Source organism: Tursiops truncatus, chromosome 20 (genome assembly GCF_011762595.2).
Source record: "Tursiops truncatus isolate mTurTru1 chromosome 20, mTurTru1.mat.Y, whole genome shotgun sequence".
Taxonomy (NCBI): domain Eukaryota; kingdom Metazoa; phylum Chordata; class Mammalia; order Artiodactyla; family Delphinidae; genus Tursiops; species Tursiops truncatus.
Window position 1 is genome coordinate 3,317,348 of NC_047053.1, and position 14,432 is coordinate 3,331,779.

The window sequence follows — 14,432 nt, forward strand, 5'->3', positions numbered from 1 at the left end:
CAAACGTCTGTTCAAGTCCATGATTTCAGTTCTTTGGGGTGTACACCTAGAAGTAGAAATGCGTGATCATAGGCTGGTTCTATTTTGAATTTTTTGAGGAACTGCCATTCTGTTTTCCACAGAGGCTGCATGTCAAGGTCTGCTTAAAAGCAGTATAGAGTATAATTTTAGCTGGAAAACTTTAAATCTGGAATAGGAAGAGTAGACATTTGGGTACACAGAGATCCAAATTGACTTGTAGTCGTTTCGGTAGACCAGCAGCCTCAAAAACAAGAATCAAATATGTGACTGTATTTTCTGAAAAACATATTGCTAATTGGGTTTCTATTAATCTGCAAGCAATAAGCCCATATTATTTTAAAGTAGATGATCAACAACATTGTAAATCAACTATACTCCAATAAACAATGTTTAATAAAAAAAAGTAGATGGTCAATCTGGGACCATGGGGACACCCTCTCAGAGGGAGAGCATACTCCCCCAACTTGGCAGCAAGGGTACCTTGTGACACTGTTCCATAAAACATAGAAGAAAAAAATGCTTAATGACAAAGATAATCGGCTTCTATGACCCCCCTCCCACCTCCATCTACTGAAATTCTGGCTAATTCTCTGCATTTATACCAGCCTTCCCTCTCTGTCTGCTATGGGGAATATCGAAATGAAGCCCAGGTAAGCAAGAAGGGAATCCAGAGCATGTCTATTGACACTATTTTGTGATAAATATAAGACTGGATAGACTAGTACCCATTTCAGATGAGCAAACCAAAACAAAAAGGAAAACGTAACGTAGAGCTAGAGGAAAATTATCCAAAAAAAAAAAAAAAGAGAGAGAGAGAAGGAAATGAACATAAGCTGCAAAAACAGATGAAGGCTATACTCCTGGAGAAGACTTAGTCCAGGAATAGTAAGAATGATTAAAAGAGGCAATGTTTTACTTTTCATTGTAATTATAATTGATGGGCTTTATGAAACAAGGAATGAAATTTGAGAAGATGAAGTATTCTGTAGAAGTTACCGTTCCCTTTTTAAGGTTGAATAATATTCCATTGTATGTATATGCCACATTTTGTTTTTCCACTTATCTGTCTTGGGCTGCTTCCACCTTTTTCACTGTTTTAAACAGTACTGCCGTGAACATTGATGTACAAATATCTGATAGTGCTAAGACAATAACTGTGTGAGATGAATAAAATCACAGTGAGACATAAGGAAATAGTAAAGAGCATATGTTAAGACAGCATAAAGGGATCACGTGGAGATGCCAATCAGAGGAAAGCAAAAAAGACACAAAGCCAATTAAACAGCGGAAGATTTTCTGAATCATCATTGATAAGTCTTAACATATGACAGGCAACTTTATTTTCTTTTTAAATGACTGAAACCAAGATATATCCTGGGGAACGTATTTAATTTTAAGAATGAATTCTCCAATCACTGAGATACGGGTTTCTCAGCCTCAGCAGTTGGCCTTTTGGACCAGATCGTTCTTCACTGTGGGAGCTGTCCTGCGCCTTGTAGGATGCTCAGCAGAATCTCTGCCCTCCACCCACTGGACGCCAGCAGCAATTCCTACCCACCTCGTCCGTCCCACCATCGCGAGAGCCAGAAACGTCTCCTGCAGGGCAAAATCAGCCCAGCTGAAAACCGCTGAAGTAAACATGTCACTAAAAAGACCAAATTGAGCCGTTTATGACATTTACAAGATTATTCAGCAAAGGTCTGGGAAGCAAGGTTGACCAAGCTTTGACAGAAATAGAATATGCCCTAAGAATTCTCTACTCAGTCAAGTGGCTGCTCATCCACTTATTCTTCAAAGTCCTTAAAAATCAATATGAAAATACAAGTGCCCCAGTAATAAAATGAGCAAGGACACAAATAAAAAGTTTACAAAACAACCAGAAAATGCAAATATAAAAAAAAATGGAAAGAAGTGCAGCCTCATCAAATGAAAGTAATTAAAAAGATATTATTTTTCAAAGATCAAATTGAAAAATTGGAAAAAAAAGAAGGTAATATGCAGTGTGGGCTAGGAGTCCTCAAACATTTCTTATATTGTTCTGATGGCTGATTTGGATTTATGTATCAAAAATCATTTGTCTTAAAATAATCATGTTAAAATCATTGTGAGTAAATGGAAAGATTTGTCTAAAAATGCTTATTGTACCGTTGCTTATAACAGGGAAGAACTAAGTTGAACATATATTACAATAAAGGACTGATCACTACATCTATATGATAGTCATAAAAAGTCATTTTGAATAAGAATTCTTGTTAGCATGAGTAAAATTCTAATCGTGTTAAAAAATATATCAATGCACATACACACATACAGAGTGAGAAACTGACTAATTTAAGGTAATTATACCAAATAGCCACAGTAGTTATTCCTGAAAAGTAGGGTTTTGGATGTTTTTTCTTTTTGTGATTGCTCTATATTTACAACATTTTCCATATTCGTCATTTACCATATTTACCATGACTTTCATAATTTTTAAAAGGCCATTTTGAACTAAAAGTATAAACTGAGGAGAGATCTTCATTGAGCATTTACTCTGCGTTTGGGGGTTAAAAATAAATCCGTTCCAGTGGTTCTAACACCATATTAGAGTGAGGAAAACTATTCTGACCGATCCTTCTCTGCCGGTTCCTCTGTTCTTATCTGGGCTGACACTGGGCATGCAATATTTCAGATTCCACAGAATCACCCGTGTCAGGTTATCATACTAGTCATGATAATTATGAGCTGTGTCCAGAAGCACCAAAATAATTCAAGGAGGTCAGCTAACAATGACTCCTGTCCCCTTTTAAGGATGCAGTGCAGTGACCCCCACAAGCTCTGGACTCAGCTGTTCGATTCCACAGCTCACGTGAAAAACAAATCGCCCAGTTCCATGAGGAAGTTTAAGTGCTAGAATATGATTTACAAAAATTAAATTGGCGAGGAATGTGGCAATAAAGTTGTCTAACGTATTCCAGGCTGTTGGTGGAGAGATGATTTAAAGTAGCCGAGGGCAAGCGCGATTTAAAATCGACGGCTGAGCAGTGAATATTTTCAGAGCCGTCTGAGTCTTGGGTTGGGTAGATGGCATTTTAGTTCAAAGGCTGTAGTCCATTTCAGGGTTTGACAGGAAAATGTAAGAGGCCAGCTGAATTCTTGCCAGAGAATATAACAAAGAATTCAGAATCCCATACCCAGCCCGGCTCACACAAAACAATAGTTCTTTTTTCCCTTGTTTGAAATGCAAACCCGTCAGTCACTTTTCTGTTCCTACAGTTGTAACTAATGAAATCATCTTTTCAGAGCTCTTAACAGTGGCTTCCCTTTCTATCTCTGGGTTGCTCTTTTCTTATTATTCTTGTTTCCACTTTCCCCCAAGAACTCAGGTCTCTTAAGACCGGTTACAGTGGCTGTAGCGTAAACATCATGTCCAGGACACGTTGCTCTTGGTTACTTTATTAGCCTGGATCCTGAAGTGAGGCAGATGACATAGAACAGAGCTGGGATATGCAACATGACTCAAAATGAAATCTTTGTGCTCCAAGCCATGGTTATTTGTGGTTGTTTTGTTACTGCAGCGTGACTTAGCCAAAGCTGACTGATGCAGAGAAGATGTACTTATTGCTGGAATTAACACCCATGGGTATACATGAGCTCCTAGTGTAATATCTGGCATGCAGGTGGTGCTCAATAAATGTTTGAAAGAGTAAATGCTGGGAAAAGTGACAGCTTTGTCATCTGCAGGCTATGAGACCATCAATTAATTTGTATAATTAATGTATAATTATGTATAATTAAGGACACAGTAAGCTGTTCTGTTTGCCATTGGTATTGTTATGATGCTCCAGAAGGAAAGTGTTAAAGCACGGAACAAGCTCTAAAGCGTTCTACAGATAAGCTCACCCACTCAAGTTAGTGAGAATAAATAGTATTTCTATCCCACCTATTTGGGGTGAGGAGTAGTCATTTATTTTCAGTTTATACACAAGTTAAAAGTTTTTCTTGTCTCTCAGCAAGGCGTAAAGTAGAGAAATAGGGGTAAGTAGACATCAAGATGCCTAGTGTCTACACCTGGATGATTCATCAAGTAGCCGGTGCCCTTAGCCAAGACACCTCCCTTCTCTAGACTTCCACTTTATCTATAAAATAAAAGATTTACACTAGATTGCATACGAGTTCCTTTTCAAGTCTAGCATTCAAGTCGAACCACAGACCTTCTGAGGCTGGACTCCACAAAACTGTAATGGCAAATTCATCTCCATGTCTTTGGTTGGGGCTCCATCTGCCAACATTTCTAGATGAAAACTGAACAATGGTTCATTGCCCAGATGCTTCCAAATGTCCAGATGTTTGGCATGGAGACCTAGTGTGTGAGTGATTGACTAAACTGCTTCCTTTTTCATCCAGACCTTTTGTCTGGGTTCAGGGGCAACCCCTCTCTCCAGACCTGGAAGAGAATCTTACACTCGTGTGAGGACCTGAAGTAAAGGCCAAGAGGAAAGTATGGATTTTGAGCTCCTTTTTCCATGCACAGATTAAAGCTAACTGAGACTTCTTATAGATAAGAGGGCCAAAGATGTTTCACTCCATCCCTTCAATTCTTCTGCTTTAATCTCTCAGTCTGAATGTAAGATTCATGACGCTAGATGCTGTCAGTTCCTAGAAAATATAGCGACTAATGAAATCAACAGGCAGATTCCGTTCAGCCTAGCCACCACGTGAGTCAAAGTAACAGATAAAAGGAACGAACATCTGAAAACCATCTCTCTCCTGTGGTCATTCCTCTCTCTGCTCTCCCTACATGCTTATCTGTGGGTATGCCTCAAAGCTCATTTCCTTATCTAGAGTTCTTCTTATTTATCATCTTCACAAATACATCTATTGTCATAAATCGGTAATAGTCTCATCGTAAGTGTAGAGGGAGGATGGGAATACACCTAATCCGTCCAGACTCCGAAGCCTGTCTTTGTGTCCCCGTGGGGGAACACATTGCTGCTATTAAAAATGTGCTACAATTTTCAAACACCTACAAAAAGTGACATCTCTGGTGAAGCATAACATGCTTGTATTTTTTGGTGAAAGTAAATATTGTAAAATTACATCAAGATAGGAAATAAAGAAACAGAGAAAGGCCATTCACGAATTTAACAAATATTCTTTGATCACTCTGCCAGTGTGGCCGATGAGGAATCTCGTACTACCCTGCTAAATAACAAACTACCCCAAGCCCAGCATTTAATGCAATAAATAGTATTTAGCACTTGATTCTGAGGGGCAGCAGTTTGAGCTGGACCTTGGCTGGGCAGTTCTTCTAGGGGTCAGTCGTGCAAGTGCATTCAATTGCCGTGTGAGCTGGGACCAGCTCATCTTTGACAGTTTCCAATGGGAAGCACAGTCTCCCATCTTCCAGCTGGTTATAAAGGCTGCTTCTTAAGTAGCAGGCAGTGGTCCAAGAGAGCATGCGAGTGTGTGAGGTCTCTTAGGCTTGGAAATGACACCGCATCGCTTCCATCATATTCTAGGGGTCAAAGGAAATAAAATTAGCCCAGATTCAAGGAATAAAAAAATAAGACTCAACATTTTGATGAGCAGAGCTGTAAAATCACATTGAAAAGAGTAGAGATAACACAGAGAGTGGAGAGTTGGGACCATTCCTACAAGGAGTCCCCCACACCCTTCCAGATACATTTCCTCTACCCTTACACACTCCAGTTTCTGTCCCAGGAGGCTGATTAGTACAGGCTACATCAGCATATATATGGGTTTTGTTTTTGTATCCATTCAGTGAGCCTGTGTCTTTTGGTTGGAGCATTTAATTCATTCACATTTAAGGAGTTGTTGATATGTGTGTTCCTTTTACCATTTTCTTAATTGTTTTGGGGTTTGCTTTTGTAGGTCCTTTTCTTCTCTTGTGTTTCTCACTTAGAGAAGTTCCTTTAGCATTTGTTGCAGAGCTGGTTTGGTGGTGCTGATTTCTCTTAGCTTTTGCTTGTCTGTAAAGCTTTTGATTTCTCCGTTGAATCTGGATGAGATCCTTGCCGGGTAGAGTAATCTTGTTTGTAGGTTCTTCCCTTTCATCACTTTAAATATATCGTGCCACTCCTTTCTGGGTTGTAGAGTTTCTGCTGAGAAATCAGCCGTTAACCTTATGGGAGTTGCCTTGTATGTTATTTGTCATTCTTCCCTTGTTGCTTTCATAATTTTTCTTTGTCTTTAATTTTTGTCAGTTTGATTACTATGTGTCTTGGCATGTTTCTCCTTGGGTTTAACCTGCCTGGGACTCTCTGCACTTCCTGGACTTGGGTGGCTATTTCCTTTCCCATGTTAGGGAAGTTTTCGACTATAATCTCTTCAAATATTTTCTCGGGTCCTTTCTCTCTCTCTTCTCCTTCTGGGACCCCTCTAATGTGAACGTTGGTGTGTTTAATGTTGTCCCAGAGGTCTCTTAGGCTGTCTTCATTTCTTTTCATTCTTTTTTCTTTATTCTGTTCCATGGCAGTGAATTCTACCATTCTGTCTTCCAGGTCACTTATCCGTTATTCTGCCTCAGTTATTCTGCTATTGATTCCTTCTAGTGTATTTTTCATTTCAGTTATTATATTGTTCATCTCTGTTTGTTTGTTCTTTAATTCTTCTAGGTGTTTGTCCTTTAATTCTTCTAGGTCTTTGTTAAACATTTCTTCCATCTTCTTGATCTTTGCCTCCATTTTTTTCTGAGGTCCTGGATCATCTTCACTATCATTATTCTGAATTCTTTTTCTGGAAGTTTGCCTATCTCCACTTCATTTAGTTGTTTTTCTGGGGTTTTATCTTGTTCCTTCAACTGGTACATAGTCCTCTGCCTTTTCTTTTCTTTTTTTTTTTTTTTTGTGGTACGCAGTCCTCTCACTGTTGTGGCCTCCCCCGTTGCGGAGCACAGGCTCCGGAAGCACAGGCTCAGCGGCCATGGCTCGTGGGCCCAGCTGCTCTGTGGCATGTGGGATCTTCCCAGACCGGGGCACGAACCCGTGTCCCCTGCATCGGCAGGCGGACTCTCAACCACTGCGCCACCAGGGAAGCCCTGCCTTTTCATTTTGTCTCCCTTTCTGTGATATGGTTTTCCTTCCACAGGCTGCAGGATTGTAGTTCTTCTTGCTTCTGCTGTCTGCCCTCTGGTGGTTGAGTCTAACTAAGAGACGTGTGCAAGCTTCCTGATGGGAGGCGCAGGTGGTAGATAGAACTGGGTGTTGCTCTGGTGGGCAGAGCTCAGTAAAACCTTAATCTGCTTGTCTGCTGATGGGTGGGGCTGGGTTCCCTCTCTTTTGGTTGTTTGGCCTGAGGCGACCCAGCACTGGAGCTTGTAGGCTCTCTGGTGGGGCTAATGGTGGACTCTGGGAGGGCTCACGCCAAGGAGGACATCCCAGAACTTCTGCTGCCCGTGCCCTTGTCCCCGTGGTGAGGCACAGCCACCCTGGGCCTCTGCAGGAGACCCTCCAACACTAGCAGGTAGGTCTGGTTCAGTCTCCCCTGGGGTCACTGCTCCTTCCTCTGGGTCCCGATGTGCACACTACCCTGTGTGTGCCCTCCAGGAGTGGAGTCTCTCTTTTCCCCAGTCCTGTCGAAGTCCTGCAGTCAAATCCCACTAGCCTTCAAGGTCTGATTCTCTGGGAATTCCTCCTTCCATTGCCAGACCCCCAGGTTGGGAAGCCTGACGTGGGGCTCAGAACCTTCACTCCAGTGGGTGGACCTCTGTGGTATAAGTGTTCTCTAGTTTGTGAGTCACCCACCCAGCGGTTACGGGATTTGATTTTATTGTGACTGTTCCCCTCCTACCATCTCACTGCGGCTTCTCCTTTGTCTTTGGATGTGGGTATCTTTTTTGGTGAGTTCCAGTGTCTTCCTGTTGATTGTTCAGCAGTTAGTTGTGATTCCGGTGCTCTCGCAAGAGGGAGTGAGCACACGCCTTTCTACTCTGCCATCTTGAACCAATATCTCCTGTCATCCTTACTGTCCGATTTTCATCCTTCATAGGGTTTCCTGCACTAGAAAACTTAGAGTTAACTTTGTTCTCACTCCTATTCAATACTTGCTTATATTTACATGTAATGACTTACCTTAGAAACTAGAGTTCCCTCTAATATTTACAAAGATGCTCTGAGCTCTCTTTAACTTATCTGGAAGAGATGATCGTAATGCACAACAACAGGGTTATAGGAGAAATTAAATAAGACGATATAAATGGATCTGTTCTAACACAGTTTCTGGTCCATGGCTGATGCCTCATAAATGCTCATTTCCTTGTGTGGATACATAAGAAATTTTAAAACACATTTTGGTAGTTCATGTTTACTTATGTTTGTACCAAAGTAATATGCACACGTGACAACTGTAGTAGAAGCTGTGGGCGCTTCATTTGTATCCCTGGGTCCTCACCCTGTACCTGGTCCCCATAACGGCTGACTGGCAGTGTCTGCATCTTTGTGCCTGAGAGCTTGTTTTCTAGAACCACGGCAGGCTGCTCTGCCCCCTCCTGTACAGTGGGCTGGAAGTGCTGGGAAATTAGCAACACCCTGGGAGCAGCCTTCAGCCAGTGACTGTTGAGGATCAGTGTATAAATACCCGCAGGTCCCTTGCTTCTCAGATAATTATAAAAAGATAAAAGATAATTATGAAATGCTTGGATTACGTTATTTTCCAGTTTTCCTGTGGAAATAGCTTTAGTTGCTCATTGCAGTAGCTGGTTTAATAACCTTTAGTTATTAGTGGTTCTCTTCCCTATAACATTTCCCCCACTTTCTTGCAGGTACTCTTTGCATCCCAGTAGACAACTTGCCTCCAAGACCTACTTCTGGGAGAACCCAAACTATGACAATCACAGTTAAACAGCACAGAATAGCCTGTGATAAAAGCCAGGGATCTCACTCCTCAAGGACAATTTTAATGTTTTTCTTCAGTTCTGGTTTTTATTAAGGTGCCTTCGTAACTGGAGATAAAATGCTGATGTCTCTGTGTTTTGATTTAACCATTTTAGGGATATTTATAGACTCCCTCTTAGGAACGATGAATATTTAATCTTTTATGAGTCCACCCACAATGTTCAATGCTTGACATGCACATTTTTATATTTGGTTTTGTTATTGGCTACACTTAATTTTAAATCATCTATTTAAACCTCCGTTTCTCAATAAATCAACTTCAGACAGTATATATTGACACCCGAGTTAATAAGATTAGGATGGACCCACCACCTTCTCCATCCCCCACTTCCATTACCTGACTTTGGTCAACTATACCCTTGTTCTTACTGTGTCAAGGTCATTAACATTTATCTTCTGTCCTACAGTGTCCGCACAGCCTTCTACACCTTGTCCATGATTTGATTCTGAAAGTCAAACAACTATACTGTATAGAATTTTATATTCTAAATGTTGAGGAATTGTACCCACAAACACGTATCCCAATAATGTACATGTTGTGTATGTTTTTCACGTCTTAGGATTTACTATCAAACGTTGTTTTTGTTTTGTTAACAGTTGCTAAATACCCACCATATGCCAGGTGCCACCAGGTAATAAAGATACAGTGATGCCCCAAAGACTCCCAGTCCTGGCCTCAAGAGAACAGATAGAAAAGGTATAACCAAGCCAATAAATGATGACCAACGTGTAAGTGTTCCAAAGGACAAGTACAGTGTGTTTGGTGAGCTCACAATAGGGAAACCAGATTTAGACAGGAGCGTTAGGAAAGACCTCATGGAAGAAGCGATATTTACTCTGAGACACGAAGGTTGAGTAGGTATTAGCGATTAGCATGATGTGTGGGTGAGGGTGTTTGGGGAAAGAGGGAGGAGCAAAATACAAAGTCCCCGAGACGGGTAAGAGCCTAACATCACGATGACAGTAAACTTTGGACTTTGGCTTTTATTCTAAGCGTGAGTGGAAACCATCCAAGGGATAAGATGGGAGTCAAATGATGCCAGGGAGCTGAGGAAGGGGATTCAAGGACCAGCAAGGGTGATTTCATGACTAATACCTGAGATCACGTAGATTAAGTTCTTAGCAGAGTGTCTGGTGTATAGAAAGTGTTGAAGAAATACTAGGCATTATTATTTTTAATGATCGTTAACTGGAAGATGATTTATACTCTCAGAGGTTCAAGTGCCTCCCTTGTAAAATAAGGGTAACATCAACCCCAAAGTGTGAATACAAGACAGGAACCATATCATAAACTAGGAAGCATAAGTAATTTTTGTTCACGGATGAATGCGGTCAGCGGAGTGGTCTTGTTTCTCTTTCACCTTGAGAATATTTTCACTGGTGTAGAAATTGCTCTTGGCTCTCCGAAAGTAAACCAGAGTGTATGTGCAGCTTAGCTGTGGAAGTGCCGCCGGCTTCCTTTGCTTAGACACAAGTGCTTTGCTTCCTGAACACTCCCCAGACCTTCTGCGTGGGAGTGGAGGTGTCTGCCAGGAATCGCAAAGTGAGTGTTCAGCCCGGTGCATGTGCCTTGGCATTTTCCCCGCCACCATCGCCAAGGCATCCAAACCTGAAGCTTAGTGGCACTGCAGGTTTAACGATCCGCTGACAGAAGCTTTTAGAAATGTGTGGTTTCTCTTTGTGCCAACGGGGTGTTTTTCCTCTGGTCCCCATTTTCTGCAGGTGGTCCATTTAATTGAACTTCCAGCCACTACCTTGTGCTTTGATTTTTGCAAGGGAGAATTTACTTGTCTTCCCCATACATTTCAAATTCCAGAATCCTGTACATTTCCTGTGTTTTTCTCCTTCTCCCCTCATCCCCGCTGCCTTCGAACTCCACTGCAAAAAGATTAAAAAAAAAAAATCCTACAGAATAAAAAATTTCCATGAATCTGAACTGAATCTGGCATCATACGTACCTGAGCAGCTAGTTGACTCTGTGGCCGGATGGTTTGCCTCAACACCTGAGATTTTTTTTTCAGTGACCTTATTTTAATGGTCCGATTTGGACAGATCCTGAGTTCTTGCTGAAAGGGATACGTGAGACACCTCATTTCTCTAACTGGTGACACGAGTTTATGAAGTCTGGGCTAATCCAGTGAGGCGAAACTAAAGGAATGAATAGGAGTTTCTAGTTTGGACAAGCCCCAGCAGGGGTGAAGCCCAGGGCTCACACATCATCCCTGTGATTAGGAGAGGAAGGCTTCCTGGAAGAGGTGACGCTTCAAAGCAGCGGCTAGAGGATAAGATGGCACATATCCGGGAGGACCGTCCAGGTGCAACAGGGGCCCTAAGGCAGGGCTGCGATGAGCAGACCCAGGAGGCTTGTCGTCGGCTGTCCTGAGAAGAGCCGAAAAGAACATTCCAGGTGAAGGAATATAGACAGCATGTCAGGGCCCAGGGCCCGATGCAGGACTCGGAAACAGGTGGGAATCCACCCAGTGCACAGGTGTGCGTGCACCTGAGTGTGACGTGGATGTGTGCACAGGTGCACATCAGCGATGTAAGCCTTAAGCTCCATGCTGGTGTTTCTGAGACAACCAGGCATCAGGCAGCCACACCATTTCACAATCCCTTCAGAGAGCTGAAGGGCACAGCAGTAGCGCTTTCTGGAGGTTTGGGGGAAGGAAAACAGGAATTAACAAGTAAGGCACTTTCTGGGCCGAGACACCCTGTCCACCGAGGGGGGTCTCAGTTTCCCTGGGAAGCAGCGTGCTGTAGTGACTGAGTCAGACAGGCTGTGAGATCAGGGGAAAAAAATCACTTAACATGTCTGTGCCTCATTTTTCTTATCTGTGAAATGAGAACTGTTGAGGTGCCTTCAGTCTGAAAGGGGGAGTATTCTTAGCTCCTCTTCCAAGACCAGGAAATGTGAACTCGTGATCATTCCAGAATGATCATCTACTATTAGTCATCTATTAGGTCGCCTATTCGTTCAGGTCACAGAATGACAAGCTCTCTCCCTCTGACCTAGAATAACCCTCTCTTCTCTCCTGGTTGCCTGTAGACGCAATGCCATTTGAGGGGTCTCTCTGTTGAGCTTCTGATGCCGAACATGGGACCGAGGGGTCTAGTAAAGTCTGGGATCCTAGTGTCTGTGGCCAGAGCATCAGAGCATCCCAAGAACTCATAGGAGAGCCTGCAGGCTCCCAAAGTCAAGGATGAGGTTTGCTTCTGGTGCTGGAATTGGAGAGAGGGGAGGGACTGCAGAAAGTTGTGCTACGAGGTTTTCTGTCTTGTTTTGTTCTGTCTTTAGCTTGTGTTAAGTCATGGTCAAATACTTCAAGCTTTGAAGCAGGTTTAAGGTATAATGCACCTTATATTTGTAGGAGCCCACGCCTTCACAAGAATAATAACAGTTCGAGTTCAAGTTCAGACAGCTCAGTGGTTCATTGCTTTCTTTTAATTATTCTCGTATCTCAAAGGGCTACTCATCCTTGGAAGAGCTCTTACACTGATAAGATTCACAGATAACTGACCCCAGGAGGGTGTCTGGAGGATTCAATGAATTGTAGACAAAGAAGACGCTCCTGGGAGGCGGGTCCTTTCTTCTGTGCATCCCTGGGTTGGAGTCAACCCTCCCCTCCCATGTGCCCTGACAGTGTGCTTCCTGAGTTTCTGGTCCAACACACATCCTTCTGCTTCCTTCTTAGGTCAGCCCTCCAGCTGGACTGTACACCCCTTGAGAACTGGGGTCACGTCTTATTCATTTTTATAACCTTCACAACCAAATGTAACTAAAACATCAGGAAGGAAAAAGCCCCTATAATTAAAGCCTCTTCTATCTTGAGCAGCCCTCCTAATAACTTTTGGGGCTATGACAACACATTTGCTGCCTCTCTGGTTTTTGAAGCCTTGCTTCATTTTCAGTCTTCCTTCCTACTTCTCAAAGTAATAGGAAGTATAGGGCTTCTTTCCAAATTTAAGTTTAAATGAACTTAGCTTTGACAATGCTGTGAAATCTTGGTGATGGGGTCCATGAGAGATGAGCTGTGGTGTGTCATCAGGACACCAGACAGGAGAGAGGAAAAGCCCATTGTCTATCTGCACGAGGAGGCATCACCCTTTTTTACTAAAAATGTATGCCTGCTATATTCAGTAATTAGTCAAAGTTCATTTTTAAAAGAAAATAGGAGAACAATTTGTTAAGGGTATGCAATAAACCAAGGCAACTTGGAATAACTAATGAGGATTATGGGTTTGTACTATTTTTTTTTCAGCTTTACTTTCTTTTTTTTTCTTTTTTAAAAAAATTTCTTATCGGAGTATAGTTGCTTTACAATATTGTGTTAGTTTATACTGTACAGCAAAGTGACTCAGCTATATGTATACATATATACCTTCTTTTTCGGATTTCCTTCCCATTTAGGTCACCACAGAGCACTGAGTAGAGTTCCCTGTGCTATACAGTAGGTTCTCATTAGTTATCTATTTTATACATAGTATCAATAGTGTATACGTGTCAATCCCAATCTCCCAATTCATCCCATCTCCCTTCCCCCTTGGTATCCATACGTCTGTTCTCTACATCTGTGTCTCTATTTCTGCTTTGTAAATAAGGTTGTCTATACCAATTTTTTCAGATTCCACATATATGTGTTAATATATGATTTTTTTTTTCTCTTTCTGACTTACTTCACTCTGTATGACAGTCTCTAGGTCCATCCACCTCACTACAGATAACTCAGTTTCATTTCTTTTTATGGCTGAGTAATATTCCATTGTATATATGCACCACATCTTCTTTATCCATTCCCCTGATGATGGGCACTTAGGTTGCTTCCATGCCCTGGCTATTGTAAATAGAGCTGCAATGAACAGCGGGGTGCATATTGTCCTTTTGATCACAGACAAGTTCATCTTTTCAGCTGTGGCTGGTGTGACAATCAGATGCTTTCTCTAGAACAGAGCTTCTCACAATGTGGTCCCTGGACCAGTAGCATCAATAGCAATTTAAAAAAAATTTTTTTTCAAATAGAGTTTGTTTGTTTATTTATTTATGGTTGCGTTGGGTCTTCGTTGCTGTGCACAGGCTTTCTCTAGTTGTGGCGAGCGGGGGCTACCTCCTGAAGCAGAAACTTGTGGGATGGGGCCCAGCAATACAGAATAGCTGAACTACTGAATGCTTATCAACACCAATGGGGGGGGTATGGCACCTGACACAGCTTACTTCATTCTCCTATCGAAACAACTTTATCCTAAAAACAATTTTTGTGTGTCTTTGCCCTAAGCGAGTGGAATAAAACATCCTCACGTAAGTCATAAACAAGTGGATTGAAATCATATCAAACCAATACATGACATATGAGCTCATAATGATACTAAAGAAATTGCTCACCTTTGGAATATTCTGAGAATTATCCCCATTATTTTGAAAATGTGTAAACAAAAGAAAATAATCATGCATCTGTGTTGCCTTTTCTATATAATGTGTAGCACTGGGTAACTAAGTAATTAATGAGGAAGGTGATATTTTAA

At 41.9% G+C, this 14,432-nt stretch overlaps 1 long non-coding RNA gene across 1 annotated transcript; it reads left to right on the forward strand.

Annotated features, from left to right (window-relative positions):
• The first annotated feature begins 4,122 nt into the window (after positions 1 to 4,122).
• On the forward strand, positions 4,123 to 13,933 carry LOC117309404 (uncharacterized). Its single transcript, XR_004523676.2, has 2 exons — positions 4,123 to 7,485; positions 8,783 to 13,933. It is a non-coding gene; the product is annotated as an uncharacterized lncRNA (long non-coding RNA).
• Positions 13,934 to 14,432: the final 499 nt, after the last annotated feature.